The following is a 25294-nucleotide window of genomic DNA, read 5'->3' as shown; positions in this document are numbered from 1 at the left end:
TGTGGGTTATGTTGTTGTTGCTATCTGTCATTGGTTTGCATTACTAAGGTTAACACTGTCCCAGCTGAATAATCCTTTAGTAATGCACACTGTTCACCTACAGGGTTGCATGGACCATGCTATCACAAACACAAGACATTCTCACTTATACAGTAAAAGTGCATTACTCTCATGGACCCCTGCCATAAACTAAATATATAATAGAAGGTGTGAAGTTGTACCAAAAAAGAGTTACATACCAAGAAGTGATAACCTCTCTGGTCAGTATCATTGGGAAAATACAATCCCTCAATAAACATACAAGGCAAGCTTCAAATATACAAAATGGCAAGGATTCCAAAGACAACACTAAAGCTTTCTTTAGTGTTGTTTATAATCTACAGGGGAAATCTCAGATCGAGTCACAGTTAATGTAAATGGTCACAAAGTACACTTATCTGACTAACATTACCAATTCCTTGTCAGACAGTTTGAATGTGGAATTCACCACCCTGTTGTTACACAAGGGCCACATTTCCAGACCTGAAGAATGTAAAACCTGATGATTCACAGACACTCTAGTTAAAACATCTCTTTACCAAAGTCCAAACCACAGTGGCAATGGTACTGGATAGTGTCCCTGGCTGTGTCATTCACAAGCTGACATATGAAGTCACCACTCACCTAAACACTCTGTCCAGATGCAGCCTCTATACAGGTTACATATTTGTGGAATGACGCACGGTAATGGTGTTCACAGTCCACAAGGGTTGAGCTACAACATCTTCTTCTTCTCCTTTTGGATGCTCCCTTTAGGGGTCGCCACAGTAGATCTTCTGTTTTCATTTCTTCCTGCCCTCTGCATCTTGCACTGTCACACCATACACCTGCATGTCCTCTCTCACCACAGCCATAACCCTCATCTTAGGCATTTATCTTTTCCTGTTACCTGGTGGCTTCATCCTTAGCATCTATTTCAAAATATACTCTGCATCCCTCCTCAGCACATGTACAAACCAACTTAATCCTGCCTATCTGGCTTGGTCTACTAACCTTCAAACCCGGCCTGACCCTCTAATATACTTATTCTTAAACCTGTCCACCCTCGTCACACCCAGTGCAAATGTTAACATAAATTGATTAAGGGTAGAACTACAACAGATCCTGGAAACTCTCACCCTATAAGCCAGACAAATGTTATCTGGAAGGCTATGGAGCACAGCATTATGGAACTCATTAGCAGAGACATTATGAACCTGCAAACACTGCACCATACCCACTTAGGTTCTCTAAAGGCCAGATCATGGCTCCTACACCTAGTAGACTTCAAGCCAGTTAACAAGGCTATAGGTGAGGGAGGGGAGGTCAACAGCCAAGCTATAGCTCACCAGAAATTCATACCCATCCCACATTCTAGTATTATATATAACCTCAACAGTCAGACCATAAACGATTGTTAGATGATGGCTTGACAACTGACGCACAGATGTAGGACACACAGTAACATTTGCAGCCTCCATGTACTATTCTATGCCAGTAACAAGTGGTATTCACCTGCACTCAGTCCTGGGACCACTCCTGTTTGGCATATAGCTTTCTTAGGTACAAGCAAACACAGTAGGGATATGTCTCCCAGGTTTGATGAAAATGCATACTGTGGGCTATACTTTATTCTCCAGATGACACACACATCCTCCAAAAGGGTATCATAGAGACAGATATCTGGTATCAATCTCATGCTGCAAAGCTATAAGCCAAAAAAAGCATATTTATCCACTTTTAGAAAACAAAGTATCCCCAGAGTACCACATAGGTAGTAGCCCCCAAAATGTGGAACAAGTACTAATGTATACATAGAGTCATGTGTTTAGTCATCTCTCCTTTGATACAGGCATTACCAAAGGGTTTTGAAAATCCCTCTGTGGAGCACATAAGCAATAAAGGGTTTGCATGCAGATCCACAGAGGTTGTTGCACACCTATAATGATTAGTCATCTTTGCCAGACTTTGCTTGCTTTGGAACAGGTTTCAAATATACCTCAAGCATAAACCCTCACTCACACTCTTCAATAGAAACTGTGATGAGTGGATGTGAAACAGAAGACGTAGCCCAGGGATCACAACAGTGGCTAAGCATACAGAAGTGACCTAAGGTCTGGAAAGCACCAGCATGCTCTGACAAAGATAACAGATGTGTTCAAGGAGAAAGCAGAGTACCCACCTATGAAATAATTGAGGTCACATGTATGTATATGGATTTGCCCCACAGCTACCTTACATGTGTAATGCACATACAGTTGTCATTGTGATATGTCATACACTAGAAAAATCAAAACCCACTCCACATCGGCCAATGGTGTCACACACCTTGAACACACACAGTCAGCAAGTGCGAGATTCAAACTCCTTCCTAACTACATTATGATAATGCAATAGTATGCATTTACACGGCACACTATACACATTACTGGGATTTCACATTTCCACAGGTATATTTGTAGGATGGTGACATCATCAGACTTGTCAAAGATGAGTATACCACTTTTAAGGGGTGTGAGTATTCTCCAAAAAGGTTGCTCCTCCCCAGGGAGAGACAAACACAGTTGATAAGTGCGGAATTCAAACCTCTACCTAACTACATTAGGATACTACAGCAGTACATATTTACACAACATGCTATGCACATTACTGGGATTTCACCTCTCCACAGTTATATTTGTAGGATGGTGACATCATCAGACTTGACAAAGATGAGTATACCACTTTTAAGGGGTGTGAGTAGTCTCCAAAAAGGTTGTTCTTCTCCAGGGAGACACACACACTCAGCAAGTGCAGGATTCAAACCCCTACCTAACTACATTAAGAGACTACAGCAGTACGCATCTACACGATGCACTATGCACATTTCAAAGATTGTGCCTTTCCACAGGTATATTTGTAGGATGGTGACATCATCAGACTTGACAAAGTTGAGTATACCACTTTTAAGGGGGTGTGAGTAATCTCCAAAAAAGGTTGCTCTTCCCCATGGAGACACACACACACACTCTCACTTGGCAAGTGCAGGATTCAAATCCCTCCCTAACTACAGTATGATACTACAGCAGTACACTTTTAAACAACGCACTATACACATTACTAGGATTTCGTCTTTCCACATGTATATTTGTAGGATGGTGACATCATCACACTTGACAAAGATGAGTATACCACTTTTAAGGGGTGTGAGTAGTCTCCAAAAAGGTTGCTCTCTCCCCAGGGAGAGACAGACAGACAGACACACACACACACACACATACACACAAACACACACACACACACACACACACGCACACACACACACACACACACACACACACACACACACACACACACACACACACACACACACACACACACAGTTGACAAGTGTAGTGTTCTTAATCCAAACTAAGTACATCTTTACACTTCAGCAAGCAATATGGAGTTACAGGGTGCAATACAGACATTACTACATTACTTGCTGACAGTTTGCCCAAAGGTTTTTTTCACATTTGTTAACCTCAGCAGGCTTATCATACTACTAGGTGTATTGTGAGTGTACTGTATGCATAGGCCATGACCATAGCATATATGGGTTGATGCACCACATGCTGGCACACACAGGGTCAAACCGGTGGCTAAGCTCTGTCAACTCAATACTGGACAATACAGACAGGAGGAGTAGGGTCATGCAACCACAACACCAACTGTCTCACATAGACCTACAATATATGCACCAGCAAAACACACACATAAATACACATTACCATACTCGGAGAATACAAATATTAATCTGAAAAAGAGAGAGTGTCCTCCTAAGCAGACAAGCAAGCAACATGCACCTCCAAGCACACACCAGAAAACACATAATACACCAGTGCAGTGTGTCTCACAACAGGCCCTAAGGCAAAACAACATACCCAACACACTAGTAATAGGTGACTTCATAGTCAGGCACACAGATGTTCCACACACTCGGCTGGACAAGGGGAAGGTTACTGTCAGTTGTCTGTCAGGTGCTATGATCTGCCACATAACCCAAGCACTTACATCACTCCAGAACAGGTACATATATGACGTGTTCTTTGTACATGTCAGTGTGAAGGATCTGAGACATACCTCCCAGGACAACATGACAAGAGATATATATTAGCTCTATGATCATGTAGCACAGGCTGGTATGACCCTGACCTTGAGTAGCATCTTACCTTCACCTACATGATACTGCAATATAACAGAAAGATGATAAACTTCAACAATTGGCTTGAGCTTCTGGTGTCATTCAAAAGGGATCCAGTCTCTGTCTGCCTGTGATGATATGATAGACAAGCCTTGTTACTTCGCTACAGATGGTTTGCACCTGTTGCTCCTATGCTTCTGAGTACTGGCCAAGGCTCTTGCTGTCCCCATATTACTTTTTTTAGGCATGGCTCAAAGGTTCATAGGTAGGTACTAGGCTATTGGCCCTGGGGCCTATACAAGCCCATCCAAAAAGGTACCCTGGCTTTTGCCACCCAAGAAATTTATTTTCCTGTGCCACTGTCGAGCAGAGACACAGAAGTGATCCCCAGGGTGAATTTCCTATTTCCCATCCAATCATCAAGATTTTTCTTGAAGAGTGCTAATGAGGAGCTTTGTTTGATATAGATAGGTAGTTTATTCCGGAGTATGGGAAGTCTCTGGGACAGGAATCTATCCCTTCAGCACGTCCTGTTTATTGCTGTGCTGAGGTTTAATTCATTGGAGCGTGTAGCTCTAAGAGATGTGGTTTTCTTGAGGTGAAGCATGTCCATTAATTCTGGGTTGGACATGGCCTTATACGTCAGACATAGATCACCTCTGAGCAGGTTGTAAGCAACCAAGTAGAGCTGGAGTTTCTTTAGTCGAGCTGCATAGGGCATCTCTTTGAGGCCCATGATCCTCTTGGTGAGGTACTTCTGTGGTCTTACCAGCTGTTGCATGTGCCAATTAAGGTACATACCAAATGGAGCATCATAGTCTATTATGGGCCTAATGAGTGATGAGTAGAGGGGCGCAATGACCTCTCTTGATCTAGAGGTGAACCCTTTTGTGATTAGGTGGGCTACATAGAAGGAATTTCTAACCACTTTGGCAGTGTGATTATCAAAGGAGAGGTTACTATCTACCTGGGTCCCCAGGTCCCTAATTACATTTTCCATACATAGTGGATTACTACCTATGTGGTAATTCATGGGCACTTTGTTTTTTTCCAAAGGGGATGACTATGCATTTTTTGCCATTCAGCTTGAGGCCATGGTTTTGACACCAGGTATCTGTCTCTGTAAGACCCTTCTGGAGGATGTCTGTGTCAGCCGGAGAGTCGATTATGGCCCCCAGTTTTCAGTCATCTGTGAACTTTGTCAGCCATAGTCCTCCCATGCTTGCCTGTACCTCAGAGAAGTATATACTAAACAGGAGGGGTCCGAGGACCGAGCCCTGTGGGACGCCACTTGTGACTGGTTTAGATTCAATCATGGCACCTGCAACTCTGACCATGTGTGTTCTATCCGTGAGCCAGATGGCCAGCCATCTTGTGACATAGGGGTAAATGTTCAAGCTGGTAAGCTTGTCTATGATGCCAGAGTGGGGAATGGTGTTGAAGGCCTTAGTGAGGTCCAGGTAGGGTTTGTGGACTACCTTCCCTTCATCTATGGCCTTGGTAACTGTTTCAAAGAAGTCAACTAGGTTTAGGAGGCAGGATCTGCCTTTAACAAAGCCAAATTGGTAAGGGTCCAGTGTCTGGAGGGTCCCAATGTCTCTGTTTATGAGTTCCATGATAATTCGCTCCATAGCTTTGCAGACCAGGCTGGTCAGGCTTATAGGGTGATAGTTCCCAGGTTCTGTTGTAGCACAACTTTTGTGGAGTGGGATGACTGCTGCTGTACACCATTCTTTTAGTACATAGCCTGTGGTAAGGCTGAGTCTGAACAGTGAATTTAGGTGAGGGTTTAGTTCCTTTTGGAGCTCGTGTAAGACGCAGCCTGGGACACCATCCAGTCCCATTGATGCTGTGTTTTTAGCTATGGAGAGGGCTGTTTTTACCTGCATGTCTGTGATGTCTGGGGCTCTGCATTCTTCTGTGATGGACACGAGCCTTTTTGGGGGTGGGGGGGTGAAGTTTGCACTGAACTTGTCCACCAGGATGTTGGCAATGTCAGTTGGTTCAGTGTATTTTTTGCCATTTTCCAGTAGCTCAGAGCATATCTGAGAGTTGCCACCTAAATGTTTGATATAGCTAAAGAAGGCTTTGTGGTTATCTTTAGATTCCTTGGCAATTTTTCTTTAGAAACTGGCCTTGGATGATTTTATGAGCAATTATAGTTTCTTGCTAATAATGATCAGTGATGCCTTTTTGGAATTTTGTTCTATCATGTAGTAGTTTCCTCCTTCTGTTGTATAGCTTATTTATGGCCAAGGACCACAAGACTGGTTTCCTCTTTTTGGAGGAGTGAGTCTTGGTTTTACTTGGGATGGCTCGATCCATGCATCCCTGTAGATGCTCATAGAATGCACTTGTAAAGGATTCTGCAGATTGGATAGCATTATCATGTAGCAAGGGGGCTTTGAAACTTTCCACTTCAGTCTTGAGAAGTGTGAAGTTTGCTTTTGAAAAGTTTTTCACAGTGGTTTCCTTGACTTGGGGTGGGGTCAGGATGTGGATGTCCAGTGTGATTACTTTATGATCTGATCTTACCAGCGAGGGGTTTACCTCTGGTGTGGAACACTGATCCCCCATGTTGGTGATGATCAGGTCAAGTATGGTGACACCTCTAGTGGGAATGGTGACCAGCTGTTCCAAGGCATTTGAATTTATAAACTCTAGGAAGCACTGGGCAAAGGAGTTTGTACTTGAGTAATTCTCCCAGTCAGTGTTTGAGTAGTTGAAATCTCCTAATATCATGGTGTTTGGTAGGACCTTTATATTTTCCAGTGTTCTCAGGAATGCTGAGTGAGGGTCCTGAGACAAGGTAGGTGATGTGTAGCAGGCTACGATCTAATAACCTGCTTTGCCCACTGTTAGTTGCACTTGGATGGTCTCTGAGGCCTCGTGCTGTGCCACTAACCTGGAGATGTGGGTATCCTTTATGAAAATGGATACACCCCCTCCTTTCATATTTCGGTCCAGGTTTTGGGGCCAAAGCTCAAAGGGATTGGGATTTCTTTAAGTGGAGCATGTCCAACAGCTCTGTGTTTGACATAGCTTTGTATATTAGGTAGAGATCACCTCTGAGTAGGCGATATACGACAGAGTAAAGCTGGAGTGTTTTGAGACGGTTTGTGTAGGGCATGTATTTGAGGCCGGTAATCCTCTTTGTGAGGTATTTCTGCAGGCTTTCCAGTTATTGTAGATATCTTGTGAGGTATATACCAAAAGGGGCGTTGTACTCTACAATGGCTCTAATGAGTGATGAGTAGAGGGGAACAATTACCTCTTTTTTTCTGCATGAGAAACCTTTTGTGAGGAGGTGTGCCACGTAAAAGGATTTCCTGACTACTGTGGCAATGTGATTATCAAAGGAGAGACTACTGTACACCTGTGTCCCAAGGTCTCTTATCACACTTTCAGTGTTAAGAATACTACTGCCTATGTTGTAATTCATGGGTACAGAGTTTTTACCAAAGGGGATGACAATGCACTTTTTGGCACTGAGCTTGAGGCTGTGGCTTTGACACCAGGCATCTGTTTCAGTGAAGCCCTTTTGTAGGATGCCCACATCGTTAGTAGTTTCGATTATGGCTCCTAGTTTGCAGTCATCTGGGTAATTCATTAGCCAGAGACCTTCTGTGTTAGCCTATACTTCAGGGAAGTAGATACCAAACAGGACAGGACACAGGACTGAACCCTGTGGTACTCCACTTGTCACTGGTCTGAAGTCGGATTTGGAGTCTGCTACTTTCACAGTGTGGGTTCTGTCAGTGAGCCAGTTGACAACCCATCTTGTGACATAGGGATTTATACCTAGTTTAGTGAGTTTATCTATAATTCCAGAGTGGAGGATGGTGTTGAAAGCCTTGGCAAGATCTAGATAGGCTGTGTGAACCACCATACCTTTGTCTACGGCTTTGGTGACTGCTTCAAAGAAGTCTATCAGGTTTAGGAGACATGATCTGCCTTTTACAAACCCGAACTAGTTGTGGTCCAGAGTTTGGAGATTACCAATGCCTTTATATATAAGTTCCATGATGATATGTTCCATGGCCTTGCAGACCAGGCTCATCAGGCTAATGGAGTGCTAGTTCCCGGGGTCCGTGGTGGCTCCCTCCTTGTGTAGTGGGATAACTGTCACTGTGCACCATTCAGCAGGCACAAAGCCTGAGGTGAGGCTATGATTGAACATGGTACTTAGGTGTGGTGCCAGTTCATTCTGTAGTCCGTGTAGAACACAGTCTGGGATGTTATCTGGTCCCATGGATGCTGTGTTCCTGGCTTTGGAGAGTGGTTTTTACCTGTGTAGCTGTGATGACAGCAACTTTGCATTCTTCCGGTATAGAGATGGGGTCTTTCATGGGTGAGAGGGGGGTAAAGTTAGCACTGATCCTATCTGCCAGGATGTTGGCAATATCAGTTGGGTCTGTATATTTAGTGCCATTGTACTGTAACTCAGAGCAGATCTGAGTGTTGCCATTGAGATTCTTGGCATAGCTATAGTATGCTTTGTGGTTGTCTTTAGAATCAGTGGCAATTTTGTTTTCATAGTTAGCTTTGGAGGATATTATTAGGGATTGCAGCTTCATACTGAGGCTAACCAGGGAGCTCCTCCACTCATGGGATTTTACCCTCTTTTGCAACAGTTTCTTCCTTCTTTTGTGCAGTTTGTTTATGGCAGGGGAACACCAGATTGGCTTCCTTTTCTTGGAGGATAGCGTCTTGGTTCTGTTTGGGGATAACACGATCAATGCATTCATGTAAGTGCTTTTAAAGTGCAATTGTGTAGTATTCAGTAGTCGTAACTGTATTGTCCATCTGCATGGGTGTCCTGAAGTTCACCACTTCTGTCTTAAGAAGCATGAAGTTGGCTTTGGAGAAATGTTTTAACATGGTTTCCTTAATGGGGGGTGGGGGCAGAATGTGAATATGTAGGGTAATTAGCTTATGGTCAGATCAGACCAATGAGGCATTGACTTCAGGTGTGGAGCACTGGTCACTCAGGAAAAAACCAAACCTCGTAACCAACACAAATAACCACAAAGTGAGATAAATGCTACTCATTGCCAGAAGTCTCATCCTCCAAATGCACACACTCGAGGCACTTCTCAATATGGAGAATATTGATATCTGTGCAGTAACAGAAACCTAGTTCAAGGCTCCAGAGAGCATACCAACACTACCAGGATACTACTCACTCCATACCTTCCAGCATCAGAACCTGGACCATAGCACATAGGGTGGGGATGTATCCATATTCATCAAGGATAGCTACACCTCTCTCTACATCCTCTCTACAGGATATGTACCCATAGAATGTTGCACAGCAACGTTCCTCCCACTCCACAGGGGTGGGGCCACAAAAGACCCCTGGCATTCATGCTCTATGAGCCTGACGAGTCTGATCTGCAAGGCAATGGAACCAATCATAATCGAAGTCAACAATAAAGACATTGGGAATCTTCACACAGTTGAGCACACCCAGTTTGTCTTTGTCAAATGAAGATCACGCCTCCTGAACTGGTAGATTTCTTTGAGACAGTTACCCAGGCTACAGATGATTGAAATGAGCTCCACACAGCCTACCTATACCTTGCTAAGACCTTGGACACCATTCCCCAGTCAGGTATCATAGATGAACTCACCAACCTGGGCATGAATCCATACTTCAAAAGATGGATTGCAAACTGGCTCACAGATCCCACAAATTAGGAGATGCTGGCTACATGTCAGACTCTACACTGATAACAACTGGTGTCCCCCAGGGTTCAGTCCTGTGGTCCCTCTTGTTTGGTATAGACTTCTCAAAAGTACATGCCAACACAGGAGGGTTGTGGTTGGCTACATTTGCTGGGAACTGTAAAGTGTTTGTCATAATAGATTCCCCGGATGACACAAATATTCTTCAGAAGGGACTCTATGAGACAGATGTGTGGTATCAGAATCATGGCCTCTAGCTCAATGTTGAAGAATGCATAGTAATCCCCTTTGGTGAAAACAAAGTACCCACAGACTACCACATAGGTGTTACCCACTAAAAACTGACAAGGTAATAAGGGATCTGGGGACACAAGTAGATTGTCATCTTTCTTTTGACAACCATGTTGCCAAAGTGATTAGGAAATCCTATGTGGCCCATCTAATCAACAAAGCGTTTGCATCAGGATCAAAAGAGGTAGTGGTGGCCCTCTACTCTTAAGTCATCAGACCCGTCATTGAGTACAATGCACCATTTTGGATGTACTCGACTAAGCATATCCAGCAGCTGGAGAGACCACAGATGTACCTCACCAAGAAGATTACTGGCCTCAAACAGTTGTGTTATTCAGCACAATTGGTAAAACTAAATCTGTTCTCAGTTGCGTACCACCTACTCAGAGGCACACTCTGCCTAACATACAGAGCCATGTCTAGCACATAATTGTTGAACATGCTCCATCTACGGATAACAAAATTGAGTCACACTACACACTCCAGGGATATGAACCTCATCACAACAATGAATACAACATGCTGGTGGGATAGAGTACCATCCCAGACACTTGCCTTACTGTGGAACAGAGTCCTAATGTACATCAGAGAGAGCCCCTCACTGACACTCTTCAATAGGAATCTTGATGAGTGGATGGGAAACAGACATTTCATGCCAGGCATCACATCAGCAGCCCCACTAGAAAGGGGCTTAGGGTACTAACTATTAGATCTAGGGCTTAGGAGACTACCCAATGCGGTGGTGAAGGCTGCACAACTTGCCTAGGCTAATATATACCTTCGTGAAGATAGTCTACTACATACCTATGAACCTATGTGACAGGTACATGTCTACAGATAGTAGATGTGTACTTCATTGTACAGTCATGTTGTACAGCAGGCACATGGACCACATACACTGTAATACTTACAGATACTGGTGGCTGTTATGTACAGTAGGTGAGATGTGCACCTCATGTCTTTTGTGCCATTGGGATGTGTGTTGGGTGGGACAGTCCTAGATGGCTCCCTGTCATGGTCACCCTCTTACACACATCTCTGCCCATCCATCTTTGGCTTATGATACTCTTCCCCCTACATATATATAGGTACATAGGTAGGTAATACACTATCTGCCTAAAGGCATATATTAGTATGGCCAGAGTGTGCAGCTATCACCACACATGGGGTTAGTTCCCAAGGCCTCTGTGTAGTAGAGCTAAAGAAGTGATCCATGGTGTGACAGATCAGTTTCACATACACTCATCAAGGCTCCTCTGGAAGAATGTCAGTGAAGGACTTAGCTTAATGTAGGTTGGGAGCCTGTTCCAAAGCAAGGGAAGTCTGTGAGTTAGTAATGTATCCCTCTAACATGTTCTATTTATTGTTGTGATGATGATATCCCAAGAGCATGTGGCACAGTGAGCTTGGGTTTACTTCAGATAGTGCATGTACATCAGTTCTGCATTGGACATAGACCTGTATGTTGGGCAGAGATTGCCTGAGTAGACAGTATGCAACAGAGTATAGATTGAGTTAACTTCAGTCTTGTTGCATGGGGCAACTGTTTGAGGCCAGTAATCCTCTTGCTGAGGTACTTCAGTGGTCTTTCCAGCTACTGAATGTGCCTAGTCAGATTCATCGCAAGTGTGCAGTGATACTCTCTGATGGGTCTGATGACTGATGAGTAGAGGGAACCTCCTTTGACCTACATACAAAGACCTTGGCAATTTGTGGGAACACATAGCATGATTTTTCTAACCACTTTGTGAATGTGTTTCTGGAAGTAGAGATGACTATCCACTTGTGTCCACAGATCCCTTATTATTACCTACATATTTAGGGTGTTGGCACCTATGTGGTATTTGTATGACTGTAGCTCAAGGCCATAATTTTGACACCACATCTGTCTGACTGAGACCCTTTTTAAGGATGTCTCTGTTGTCCCAAACATCGATTATGACAACCTTTTTGCAGTCATCCACAAACTTTGCTAACCATAGACCTCTTGTGTTTGACTGTATTTCTGAAAAGTATACACCAGACAGGAGGGGTCCCAGGACTGAGCCATGGGGGACAGTAGTTGTTACCAGCTTACAGTCCAACAGGGAGACCACAATTCTTACCTTGTGGGATCTATCTGTGCCCCAGTTGGCAATCCATCAGATGACATACGTGTTTATGCACAGGTTGTTGATTTTGTGGATATGACATGTGTGTGGAATGTTGGAAAAGGGCTTTTCAAGGTCTGTGTAGGCCGTGTGTAGCTCATTTCATTGATGTATGTCCTGGGTGACTGCCTTAAAAACTGTCTAGCAGGTTTAGGAACCATGATCTGCCCCTGACCAAACCAAAATGGGTAGGGTTGGGTGTTTGTAGGTTCCCAATAGCTCTGTTTATGAGTTTCATAATGATGGACTCCATGGCCTTGCAGATCAGGCTTATTAGGCTTATAAGACAATACTTCCTATGGTCTGTTGTGCACCAACACTTGTGGAGTGTGCCAAACATTGCTGTAACCCATTCAACAGTTTCATATCCTATACAGAGGGTAAGTCTCAACAGACTGTTCAGGTGCAGGGTCTGTTTGTTTTGGAGTTTACATATGACACAGCCAGGGAAACCATGTCATCCCAGAGACGCCGTATTTTTAGGTTTGGATAGAGCTGTTTAACCATTGTATATGTGAATTCTGGGTTTTCACAATCTCCAGATATGGTAATGGGCCCTTTTGTCAGTGAGAGGGGGGTAAATATGTATGAACCTGTCTGACAAGATGTTGGCAATGTCAGTCATGTACATGTATTCATTTACACTTTGCACTGACTCAGAACATATATGAGTTTACATTAATATTTATGACATAGCTAAAGAAGGCTTTATGGACTCTTTGGCAATATTTTTGAAAGAACATGCCTTGGATAATGTTAGGCATGCTCATTGTTTCTTGATGATACTGATCGGAGATTTATTGATCTTCTTTGGATTTTCACTTTCTTTGAACAACTTAAGTAGTTGTAGTACATAGTTTGATTATGACAGGGGTCCAACATATTATATGGGTCTGTTTTCATATCACTGTGTGCACAAGGCAGGATTGGTGAATAGCGACAAGTGTCTGGAGTAAGAACTGCAACTGCCAGATATGTGTGGCCCACTGCTGTACTTAGACATGGCCTAAGTGTGTAAGCATGTCCAGTATGACCTTTCAGTATGTTGCTGACTGAAATTTGCTAAATTTGTTTATGTGTGTGTGCATGCCCACCATGGGCATATATACTATATGTGTGTGAAAAATCAAGTTGTTTTTTACTTCAGGGCTCACCTTTGTGTTGCACATCGACAGGAAGCATGCTGTGCCTGCAGGGCTTCCATAAGTCAATGTGTATAGACTTATCAACATTTCTACATACAGGGGAGACAGATATTATTTGTACATTTCTACCTAGGGGGGCACACCTGATTGTTACTGTGGGTGTACATAGGATGAGGGGTACACCTGACACTTATACACATTTGCTAGGCCTGCACTGCTATGTCAGGTACTCCATTTCAGTCTGTACTGTTGCCTATCGTACTGGCTTGAGGCATACCACTGTACTACAGACCTTAGCTTCCAATTACATGCATATTAGTTTGTGACTTCATAGCCTACCCAACCCACATCACACTGCCTGGCCTGCTGTCATCTGTCTGCATAGGCCTGGGGGGAGGTTACTCATATGCCTCTTCAGAGGGCATGATATAGCATTTGTTTGTGTTTGCATTTGTCTACAATTGTTCTGCTGGCTGTGACTGTTAGATATATGACCCCTCCAACTGGTATGTGTGAGTGATTTAAGTTGTGTCTGTACCAGTGAAATGTTGTCATGGCTTAGTGGTTCAGTACCGTGACTATAGTGAACAGTATCCTGAGTTTGAGCCCTGTCACTGCTTTTTATTTTCCTGCTGGGCAGACCTGACTGGTTAAGGAACAGTAAAGCAGGTGTGAGCGTGTTTACCCAACTTTGCTTGACTTTGCCCAACATTGCCCAACTTTGCCCGACGTTGCACTGGTTAGCGCAGTGTGCAGCTATGCGCAATTGTATTTAAACATACTCATTACTGGTAAAATGTGCTTAGCAGTGCTTCATATTGCTTAGAATAGGGCACTCATGCCTCAGGTGGTGCTGCAGGGCTGCCTATGTCGGATGCACATAGTACACTGCCTATACATGTTTGAAAACAGGTAGTGTCAAGTTAGGCATCCCTTTTACTGTATGTGTGAGTCAGAGAGAGGTGTCATTTCCAGGGTTCCTACTGAGTCAGTGTATGTGCTATGAGTTGCCTCTTTGCCAAGGCCAGGTCATACTGGGCATGCCTCCTTCTGCCTACTGGGGCAGGCTCAGGTTGTTCCTCCTCCGAGTCACGCTGTGCCTGTGCAGGCCTTGGCAATGGTGGGGGGCTGTTTGGCCCTGCCCCATGTTGTTCCTGCTGCAGCTGTTTCCATGGGATCATATTGTTTAGCATGGCACATACCATAACAATTTGGGTACATATAGTTGGTGAGTACTGCAAGGCTCCACCAGATGTGTCCAGGCACCAGAACCGTGACTTGAGCACCCCAAACACATGCTCAATTATGTTTCTTGTTTGTGCGTGTGCTTCATTATGGAGTTCTTGTTCAGGTGTATGTGCATTTGTGATGGGTGTCATCAGCCATGGCTCCAGTGCGTATCCAGCATCCCCCACTAGGTGACCATCAGGGATGTCCCCATTGGCAAATCTCCGGTACAGCTGCTTCAGATGCCAGATGTGGGAATCGTGATAGCTTCCAGGGCAGCCAGCACACACATTCATTATTAAGCTCTGGGCATTGCACACGACCTGGCAGTTGATGGAGGGGAAGCCCTTGCGGTTGATGTAGAACCTACCTCGCTCACCGGGTGGTGCTTTGATGCATATGTGCGTGCAGTCTATTGCATCCACTACCTCAGGGTATTCTGCTATTTGGTGGAAAAGACACATATTGCTGGCCAATACTTCATGGGAATTGGGGAAATATACGTGGTCACCGACATGTGCTGACATGGCATCCAGGAACTGGTGGAGTACCCTGGATGCTGATGCCTGTGAAATCCCCATCATATCACCAGTTGGTCTCTGGAAGGTACCTGTAGCTAGTATTCTTATGCCAACACATACCTTGGTATCCACTGGGATGGGTTCCCCTCTGTTGGTTCTGTGTGTGAGGCGTGGCCAGCACAGCTCAACAATTTGCTGCAGGAGGTCTCTTTCCACCCTATAGCGCTCCACTATATCTAGCTCATGTAGCCCCTGGTAGGTTACCCTTGGTCTGTACACTCTTCTCCATCTCCTCACTGTGGGTTGCTCAGCAGCATTCACAACATCACCACCCTCAGCACCTTGCACATGGTGGTTTATGATAGCAAGAGCAGCCCCTAACATTTTGTCTGACTTAAGCTTTTTAAGCTTTCCCTCTTTGTATAATGCAGTGTTGCAGAGTTATTGGGAAAAAACAGGGGGGATGCTGTTTGCAGAGTTTAAAGTGCTGGGCTGGGCTGGGATAGTCTGCTGCTTGTGTAATTGGCTGATTCTGGTATATTTCACCTGGCAGCTCTGCTAGTTCTCCTTGGTTAACTTCCTACTACTTCTTTTCCTTCCTTTTCTCTTTCTGTTTCCACCTGGGGCAGTGCCGCACAAACACACGCACACTCGCACACACACGTGCATACGAGCACACACGCTGTGTGCATGTTTGCAAGAAATTTCCGAACTTTTAACAGTGCGCATCTTTGGTTTCAGGTTTTCAAATAGGACAACTGTAGACACGCCTCTTGCAATCCTGAACAACTCAGGGCAAACACAAGCCACTGTGCTGCAATTAGCTTACAGCCTTTCTGACATACCCCCACATGACGTCACCTGTATTCTACTCTACTACTCACATACTCCTACACTTACACTCTTGGGACATGTCTCACATGCTGGGGAAAATTGGGCTTCACTATCCATATCCTCATTTGCATAGGATTGCCTACTAATGCATAGTTGCATCTCTCACACTGAGGTTCCCCTCCCTTAGCAACCACTACTCAGTGGTCATGTTGTCTTCAGCCTGCCATTCACCTGAATGGCAGGATAAGCTTTTTAGTGAAAATGCCTATTTTTGACTCTTTTTAAATTATTTTCTTGTTTTTAAAGCACCGCACGTTTGCGCAGTGCTTAAACATCGGAGATCGGGGGGAAAAAAAGTTAGATTTTAATAATATTAAACAATTATAAATGCCAATGGCCTTATGGCCAGTGGCATGCTTCCTCAACTGTATGCATCCTTTATTTGGAGCTGTCATAGCTCCATTTAGCTAGTTGCAGAACAGTACTCCGTTACCAATGGAGTACATTTCTGCAGATAGCACTAATCTTCCACGGACAGGTTAGTGTTTCCTGGATTGCAAATTTACCTCATTTGCATAGCTTTCAGCAGCAAATGAGGTAATTTGCATACCATGACGCTGTCCATGCAAGAGTAGCTTTAGCAGCTCTCGTGCATGCCCCTGCCTGCTGTATCTGGATCGCACGGCAGACATATTGCCACTGTGAGCTCCTACACTCTTCTTGCACTCCGTGCAAGCTTTCGTAAATCCGGCCCAGTGTCTCAGACCACTTACTCATAACTTCAGGTTGACCATGAAAAAGGAGAAAGCGTTGCCTCCCAGTCAGAGGCCTATTACTCAAAACACCCACCAGAGTACTGAAAATGGCAGCCTGCTTTTCACATTTCTTTCCTGGTTATATTTCCTGGACACTACTCATCCATCCTCTAAACCAAACCATCACTAGAAACAACTATGTAATCAAGAGACACATTAAATAGGTTGAACCCAGTGTTACTCAAATGTATATTGTCAGACCCATACCACACACGATCCATATCATATAAATTCAGTATTCTAACACCAGATAATAATAATAATAATAATAGTAATAATAATAATAATAATAATAATAATAATAATAATAATAATAATAATAATAATAACAGTTTAGCAGTCCTGGTAACCCTGTGATTAAAAGATTTTGTCACTGCTTAAATAACAGCTATCTTAACTGCTCCTGCTAATACTAACCTAGGTATTAGAAGGGACCAATAATTATAGCCCCCACATGCATCTGATGAAGCAAAAATAAATCCTGCACTATCCAAGATAGTAATCTGCACTGCGGAATGACATCCAAATTATTACCCTCCAAATGTAGAGCAATTACATTCATACTTGAAACCTTTAACTGAACATCATCTATAAATGACAATAGCCACCCCAATGTAATATCTGTATCCATGCCACCATATATTCCACTGTCTGGGAATTAAGGCTTAATGAAATTCCAACCATTCTAATAGCTGCTCACATAGCCACCCAGAATATGTAAGAATGACCTATGATGACTGCTTTTCTTCACCTTGCAAAATAAAACAAACAAACCTAAAAAAAATTAAATGTAATGCTCATCTGTAGCTCTCACGTATAAGATCTAAAAGCATCAGAAACACACCTGTCCTAGCTTCTAATCACTTCAAGTGACTTGCCTTCATAAGCTAAGTCAGTCATTCTACCAATATGAAAAGAATGAGACAAATTCCTGTCTTCAACAATTCTTTAACTAAATTATCAAATTGCTTTGCATATACCTGTATAGCATTATTATACTGAAAAACTAATACATTCTTGTCACAACTCACCATTTTCTACCAGTTCAATGCCCACGTTACTGGGTGCAAAGACTTCTTAATATTACCTAATGAAACTACTCAATACCCTTTACCTACTTAATCAGATTTAAACAATTTAAGCCAAATCAACTCTGCCTCCTTAGTTATACAAACATTTGACCATGCCAAATTCCCTAGCAACTCAACACCATGCACCTTGTTCAAGCATCCCTAGGAACTCATCAATATGAAAGACTGACAAAGTTGCCCACAAGTGATATACTTCAACTGAAGGAGATACATCACAGAAACCTTCCAACAATATCCAAAGAATGTTTTTACTTATCAAAGTGCGTACTCTTCCATGTACTCTTCTTTTCTAGACCTAACACCACTCTTAAGTATTCATCTGCAGTACCACCTTTATCATTCTTATAAGAAAAGTGCAGGGGTCTGAACTGTCTGCAAACAGCTAAAGTTAACTTTGAGTATATGTCTACCTGTTTGAGCCAATATTTATTTTCCCCTGGAGAGCACTTTGCTTTGGCTTGTAAGCAGCCCCCCCCCCCCACACACACACACACACACTCATCTTCCATTTTCTCACTTATTCCCTTCTTTTAGCAAATAGTATCCATAACTGATAATTATTGTGTTTGTTAATTTAAACTGAGACCACAGTAGCCTACTGATACAAGGTTATCCTGTTTTTCCACCTGAGAAATGGTTAAGAAATGACTTACAGTTTCAGAGCAGTCCTTGGTCAGTTTTGATTGCTTCTTAAACACAAACTTGTCTTTGCTTTGGCTCATTAGCAGCAGTACAAAATAATTGCCTGCTCACACCCTTGTTCTCACACTCCCCTTCCCTGTTTATTACCTTAAGCCAATCCCAAAGTTAATAAATATTACCTGTGGCAGGCACCATTTTTAAAACTACAATCCACCCTTTGAGCACCTCATGCTCAGCCCTGCCATAGAACTTATTAAAACTGCCTGAACTGGGGCACAGCTAACTGATAGTTTCTGGAAATACAGGGTACTTACCTGAGTCTCCACATTCACTATCATATGTTAATTTATCGGTTTATTCTGTTACCTGATTGTTTCCAGCCTCCTCATAAGAGCAACTAACAGGGTCTCTACCTGCTTCGCTCCCCACCCTGCCCCTTATTCCCTCCCACCCCCAGTGGTCCTACCTTTATTACACTCACAAACCCCTCCCATCTTTCCAATAGCCAACCACAGCGCTAAACCCAACACTACCTCCTCCATCTTCCTACTACTATCACTCCTCCTCAGCTAACATGTATAAGCAAACCTTACCTATGCTCACTGCATGCACTCTCCTTGCATATCTTACATCCTACCAAAACTCCATCATTCCCCCACTCAACTGCTACCACTGTACTACTACTCACACCACCACTCATGTCTCACCTTCACTCAACTCCCCTCCCACCAACTCGAGAACCATCCCTATGCACCCCCTGCATATTCTACCAACTATATTACTCAAACATAAAACATCCCTACAACTTAACATAGTAACCCTCCCACCATACCTATCCCCCACAGAGCACAATCATAAAGCTTCCCTAATAAACAAACACATTCAAAAACTGAGAAAACTAATAACCTCATGCATATCAAAACTAGCCCTAAGTGGAGACATCCACCCCAACCCTGGCCCTACCATCTCCAACCCCAATCAGACTAGAAACCACAACTTCTCCCATATCACAGCCAATAGAAAGCCAAGTGACTTCCTTCTACTAAGCCTAAATATTAGAAGTATATCCAACAAAGTCCATGAACTCAATGCCACCATAGACTTGTACTCCCCAGATATAGTCATCCTGACAGAAACTTGGCTAAAACCTCACATTACCAGTGAGAAAATCCTCCCTACTGGTTACAGCATACTAAGAGTAGACCGGCTAAACAAGAAAGGAGGCGGTGCATCTCTAATATTTAAACAGCATCTAAACATCCAGATGTTAAAATCATCAGCTCCACAAATAGGCAATGAAGAAATAATATATACCAACCTCAAAATAAACCAAAACAAAACCATCAACATAATTGGATGCTACTTCCCACCTGGCCAGAACATCCCTCCACTAGAAAACCTCCTCAGCTGGTCTACCCACCATCTCCCCCAAGAAACTATAATTTTAGGTGATTTCAATATTGACTGGCAATCGTGTTCTGGCAACCATCCAACCCATCATGTAAACCTTCATGGCTTCACCAAACTAGTCAAGTCGCCAGCCAGGATAAATAAAAACTCCAGCAAGCACACTACCCTTGAATGGATACTAGTCAGTAAGAGCCCCCAGTCATATATAACAGGCTGCTTATCAGATAGCCTCAGTGATCACTCCCCAACATTCCTACTCAAAAAATACCTATACCAAGCTAAACCTGTCATCTACCGTCAAATACATAAAAAAACTAAACTTTAACCCACTCACATTCATCTCATCCCTCAAAGAATGTAACTGCATCCTCTAAAGTACCTCAGTCTTGATGACGCAGTTGAATTTTTTAATACTACCTTCCTGAGCATCCTTAATTACCATGCCCCCATAAGACTTTCCAGAACCAAAGCACAATCCTCCCCATGGCTACAGAAAACCACTTAAGTCAGAAATGAAAAACAGGGATAAAGCCTGGGAGTACTGGCGCAAAACCAAAACCCCCTCAACTAGACGGAAATTCCTAGAACTATGCAATAGAGTCAAAATGCTAATAAAACAGGACAAATTCCAATAGTACCAGTCTGCCCTAGACTCCTCCCAACACAGCCCTAAACAATTCTGGTCCTCCATAAACTCCATCCTCCACCCAGGTAAAGTCAGTACCCCTCCTCCTAACATCTCTCATTCCTCTGAAAATATTGGTACCTCATTCAACACACACTTCACACAAACCATACTATCACTAGCTAAACAGGCCCCTCCCCTCCAACCCACACCTTCAACTAGTAATCTCCCCACTGCCTTCTCTTTTTCTCCTGTACCTACCTCCAACAAAAAAAAAAAATAACTAGATTTAAGCCCACCAAATTAGCAGCAGACAACCTCCCAAGTGAATACCTACAAATTGCTGCTGATGCTCTGGTCTTCCCAGTATCCATCTTGATTAACCGATCTCTGTCAGAAAGTTACGTTCCCACACTGTGGAAAGTATCACATATATTTCCCCTCCACAAAGGTGGCCCCTCCACAGAACTAACCAGTTACCACCCCATAGCTATTCTCTCTCCACTCTCCAAAATACTAGAGAGATACATTCACTCTCAGGTCTCAGACTACCCTCTTACTAACAACCTCCTTTCCAATACTCAGCATGGTTTCTGACCAAACCATAGCACCACCACTGCCTTATTCTCCTTTACTAACACATCCTTCAGCATAAAAACAATGGCTATCTCTCCTCTACTACTTTGCTAGACCTATCTAAAGCATTTGACATGGTCCCACACAAACAACTCATCTCTGTCCTCAATAACCTATCCTTCTCTCAATCAGTCACCAACTGGTTTCAGAGTTACCTGTCTGACCGCCAACAATCTGTTGTATGGCAGAATGACATATATCCCCAACTACCTGTCTCTATAGGGATTCCCCAAGGATCCATCCTTGGACCCCTACTCTTCTCTATTTTCACCAATAATCTAGCCTCTGCCACCAAACATGGCACACTCATACAATACGCAGATGACTCAACCATCATCTGCTCAGCCCAGACCCTACCCAAAGTCACACAGGAAGCCTTTTCCTCTGTTGAAACTTGGTTATCCGATGCCCAATTAATATTCAACCCAAACAAAACTAAACTACTCATCTTCCAACCCGCCAAACATACTCAAAACAACTCTCACTTTAACATCACAGCAAAAGACACCACCACTATACACCCAACAGAACACACCAAATTGCTAGGAGTGGAAATAGACAATAAACTAAAATTTGACATTCACATATCCATGATCATAAAAAAGTCCACAAAAAACTAGGAGCGTTATACAGAAATAAGCAACCTCACCAAAGCAGCAAAGATTTCAGTAGCAAATTCCCACCTTATCTCCACCCTACTTTATGCCACTCCAATGTATACCAACCTAAGGCAATGCGATCTAAACAAGCTAGAGACTTGCTACAACAAAATTGCCAAATTTGCCACAGAGGCATCCTACTGTAGTCACCACTGTCTCTCACTTGCTGAACTGGGCTGGCTTGAACTCCCTCACCTCCTTCAATGGTATCAACTCTCACTCGCCCACAAACTAGTAAACCATCCACTAAATGTCCCATCCCTCCAGAATCTACTCCAACCCTATCGCACCACCAGACCACTAAGATCCAGCAACAAAAATCACTCGCAGATCACTAAAGCCAATAACTGCTGGTGAAGCACTATTCTCTTGCACCATAGCCAAATTATGGATCTCCCTCCCACCCATAATTACCTCCGTACCATCATGCACCCACTTCAAAACTTTACTAAAAGTGCACCTAAAAACATGCTGGCTATGCCCTTGCAACTCCCACTCTAATATCATCCACCCCATCCAACTACTACCTTTCTTTCCACTCCACTAACTACCTTGATTATAGCAAGCTCAGATGCTCATAAGCCTAGTACTTATTATACAGCACGAACTTCTCATTATAACATTTGTTAATGTCTGTTATGTACTTCGCAGATAAAGATTCTAGCTGTCCACTGATGTACTATGTTCTTCATCTGTAACTGTTTATAATTAATTGCTATGTTAATCAATTTGTTAATTGCTATGTAAATCCAATCTAACTACTGTCTGTTTATTTTAACTGTGGAGCTTTTCTCCCCAGACCTCCACTGAAAATGGACCTATGTCCAGTCGGACACTCCCGTTCAACAAATGTAAATAAATAAATAAATAAATAATCAAGCAAATCCTTTTCTGAAGCTAAACTCCTTTCACTATCCTTAAAATCAACCAATGCTTCATCCAGTCTACTCAATTCAAAAAACTTCAGCATCTTCCTAATACTGCTAATTTACCTAATCACCCTCACCACCTCATGGAACTACTGTCTGTATACTACATATCTTGCCACCAAACCTACTTACCAAAACCTTTCCCATAACAGTAAATGTCCCAGAAATTAAGAAAATGTTTATCAAATAGTAATAAATTAATCCTAATACACTGTCAGACCAGCTTACTTTGAGAAGACCTTCAACAACAATGATCTTTCAGACTTCTTATCCAGTACCTGTACCACTGATGCATTACCAGAATGAAAAACTACCCTCATGTTAATCAACTCATCTTGATAAACTAATGTCTCTGCCAAAGTAGGCATTAACTCTAAAAATGTAATATCTTTCTTCAGATCTCCTGACCAATTATCAGGCCAAGGTGGGACAAACCATTTCCCTCTAAAACAGGCTTCCATCCCAAACCCTCCAGCCACATAAGTCTACAAGTGCAAATCATCTGACAAATCCCAGTCCTCCTGCCACATCAGCACACCATTAAAGTCATCAAAAGAACTCATTATATATTGCAAGAGTCTGCAATAGAACCAGATCTAGCACTAGGTGACCTAGGCACTTCCCTAGGACCCATTGGCTGGGAGCCCCCCCACCCTGCTGGCCTGAGCTATCATATGTATGGACTGATCTATCATATTTACTTTTTTTATTAAAAAATACATGTTTTTAAGGGAATTCTTCTTTAAGAATGCCCTCTGTATCTGTCTGTCCTTGCATGCATTGTCAAATGCATATATCTACTGCTTATTTCTTCGTTTCCATCTTTGTATGCATTCTATGCCCAGAATTTAAATGCAAGTAAACCTGCTTCTTTCCTTGCATGGATGGTATGGAATGTACACAGCAATTATGTCTGCTGGGACTTGCTTCTTCCTCTATGTAGGCATTTGCTGGAACCTTCTTCTTCCACAGAGGTTGGAGTGTGTGTGTGTGTGTGTGTGTGTGTGTGTGTGTGTGTGTGTGTGTGTGTGTGTGTGTGTGTGTGTTCCTTTTAAATAAAGTGCATGTTGCCATATGTTGTAAAGGGGTTAAGCTCCCCTTACAAGCATGTAGTTATTAAAATGGTTAAAAGCAGACAAATGTGACAAAGCATGCCCGTAGGAGTATAAAATCACTAAAATAAATGTCAGGATATTACAAAGTGTATAGAATAGGGAAAATGTCTTTAGCCTGAATAAAGAATCTAAATGTAGTCTTAAAAATTTAATTAAGACCAGCTTAGGGTAGAGTATAACAGGCAAAATTAATGACAAGAAGGAAGGTGAATAAAGATAAAAGTTTAAATACAGAGAGGCAATTGATAATTGGCAATACAAAAGGTCCTAGCTGTAATTGTCCAGTGTTCTTCTCAAAAACAGTAGATCAGATTGGCAGATTAGCCCAGAGGGATAAAAAGATAATTTTGGCAGGGGACTTAATTGTTACCTTAATCTCTATAAGGGATATGATGGAACTCAGATCTGAGAAACACATTAATTCTCAAAAGGTATAAAACCTAGGGATTCAAGAATTGAGCAGTGTAGACATCTGGCAGTTACATAACCCTAAGGACAGTCGGTTAACTTTGAATGGTCCCACATTGAGCAATGCCAGTTGCCTGGATTTTGGCTGGTGTATGAAAGCATGCAGTCAGAAACACTAACAGAAGATTTCATGTATCCCCCTTTTAAATGACCACAAGGCAGCAAATTCTCTCCCAGGGAGAGATAAAGGCCTTCCGACCCTGGTGACAGACCCATTAGTTCTGAAAGATAAATTACAGTCAAGAAAATGAAAGATATGGAGAAGTATATACAGACAAATCAGAAGGCAGTCTTCCAACTCAGATGTTGATGGAATAGTCCAAGCTGCAAATGGTAGGTTGCAAAGGCTGAGCTAATGGGAACAAAAGGCAGAGAAAGATCAAGAAGCTAAAAGCAAAAGATATAGTACTATGGGAATTGAATAAAGCCAGGAAATTAAAAGACAAAACAATACTAAAGGGATACAAGCAGAAACACATGACATGGGGCAATTAAAACTCAAGATGACCACAATGTACCAAAAATGGGCAGCAAGAAGGACATGGGCACTGGGGAGGTAATGTTACTGGTGAACGGAATGAAAACAAGGAAACCATAGGCTGTGATTTCAGCTATAATGCTGACAGTTTAATAATGGGTAGTAAATTAATAAAGAATTTACCATATTCTGAGGAAATGTACATAGTGCGACTATATGGGAGTGTAGAATAAAGAAGTGTATTAAATGGGCAAAGCAACCTGAGGTTGATAGAGTCTGCATGGAACTACTACAATGAGTTCCTAGACAGGGTCAAAACAGCAATCAGTTGTTTCCACAGGGGAAGACCCCAGCCCATAATGGGCTTAATAGTGAACGGCTTCGGGTATT

This window comes from Protopterus annectens, chromosome 6.part0 (assembly GCF_019279795.1).
Source record: "Protopterus annectens isolate FY-2018-M chromosome 6.part0, PAN1.0, whole genome shotgun sequence".
Lineage (NCBI taxonomy): Eukaryota > Metazoa > Chordata > Ceratodontiformes > Protopteridae > Protopterus > Protopterus annectens.
Note: the sequence above shows the minus strand (reverse complement) of the source record.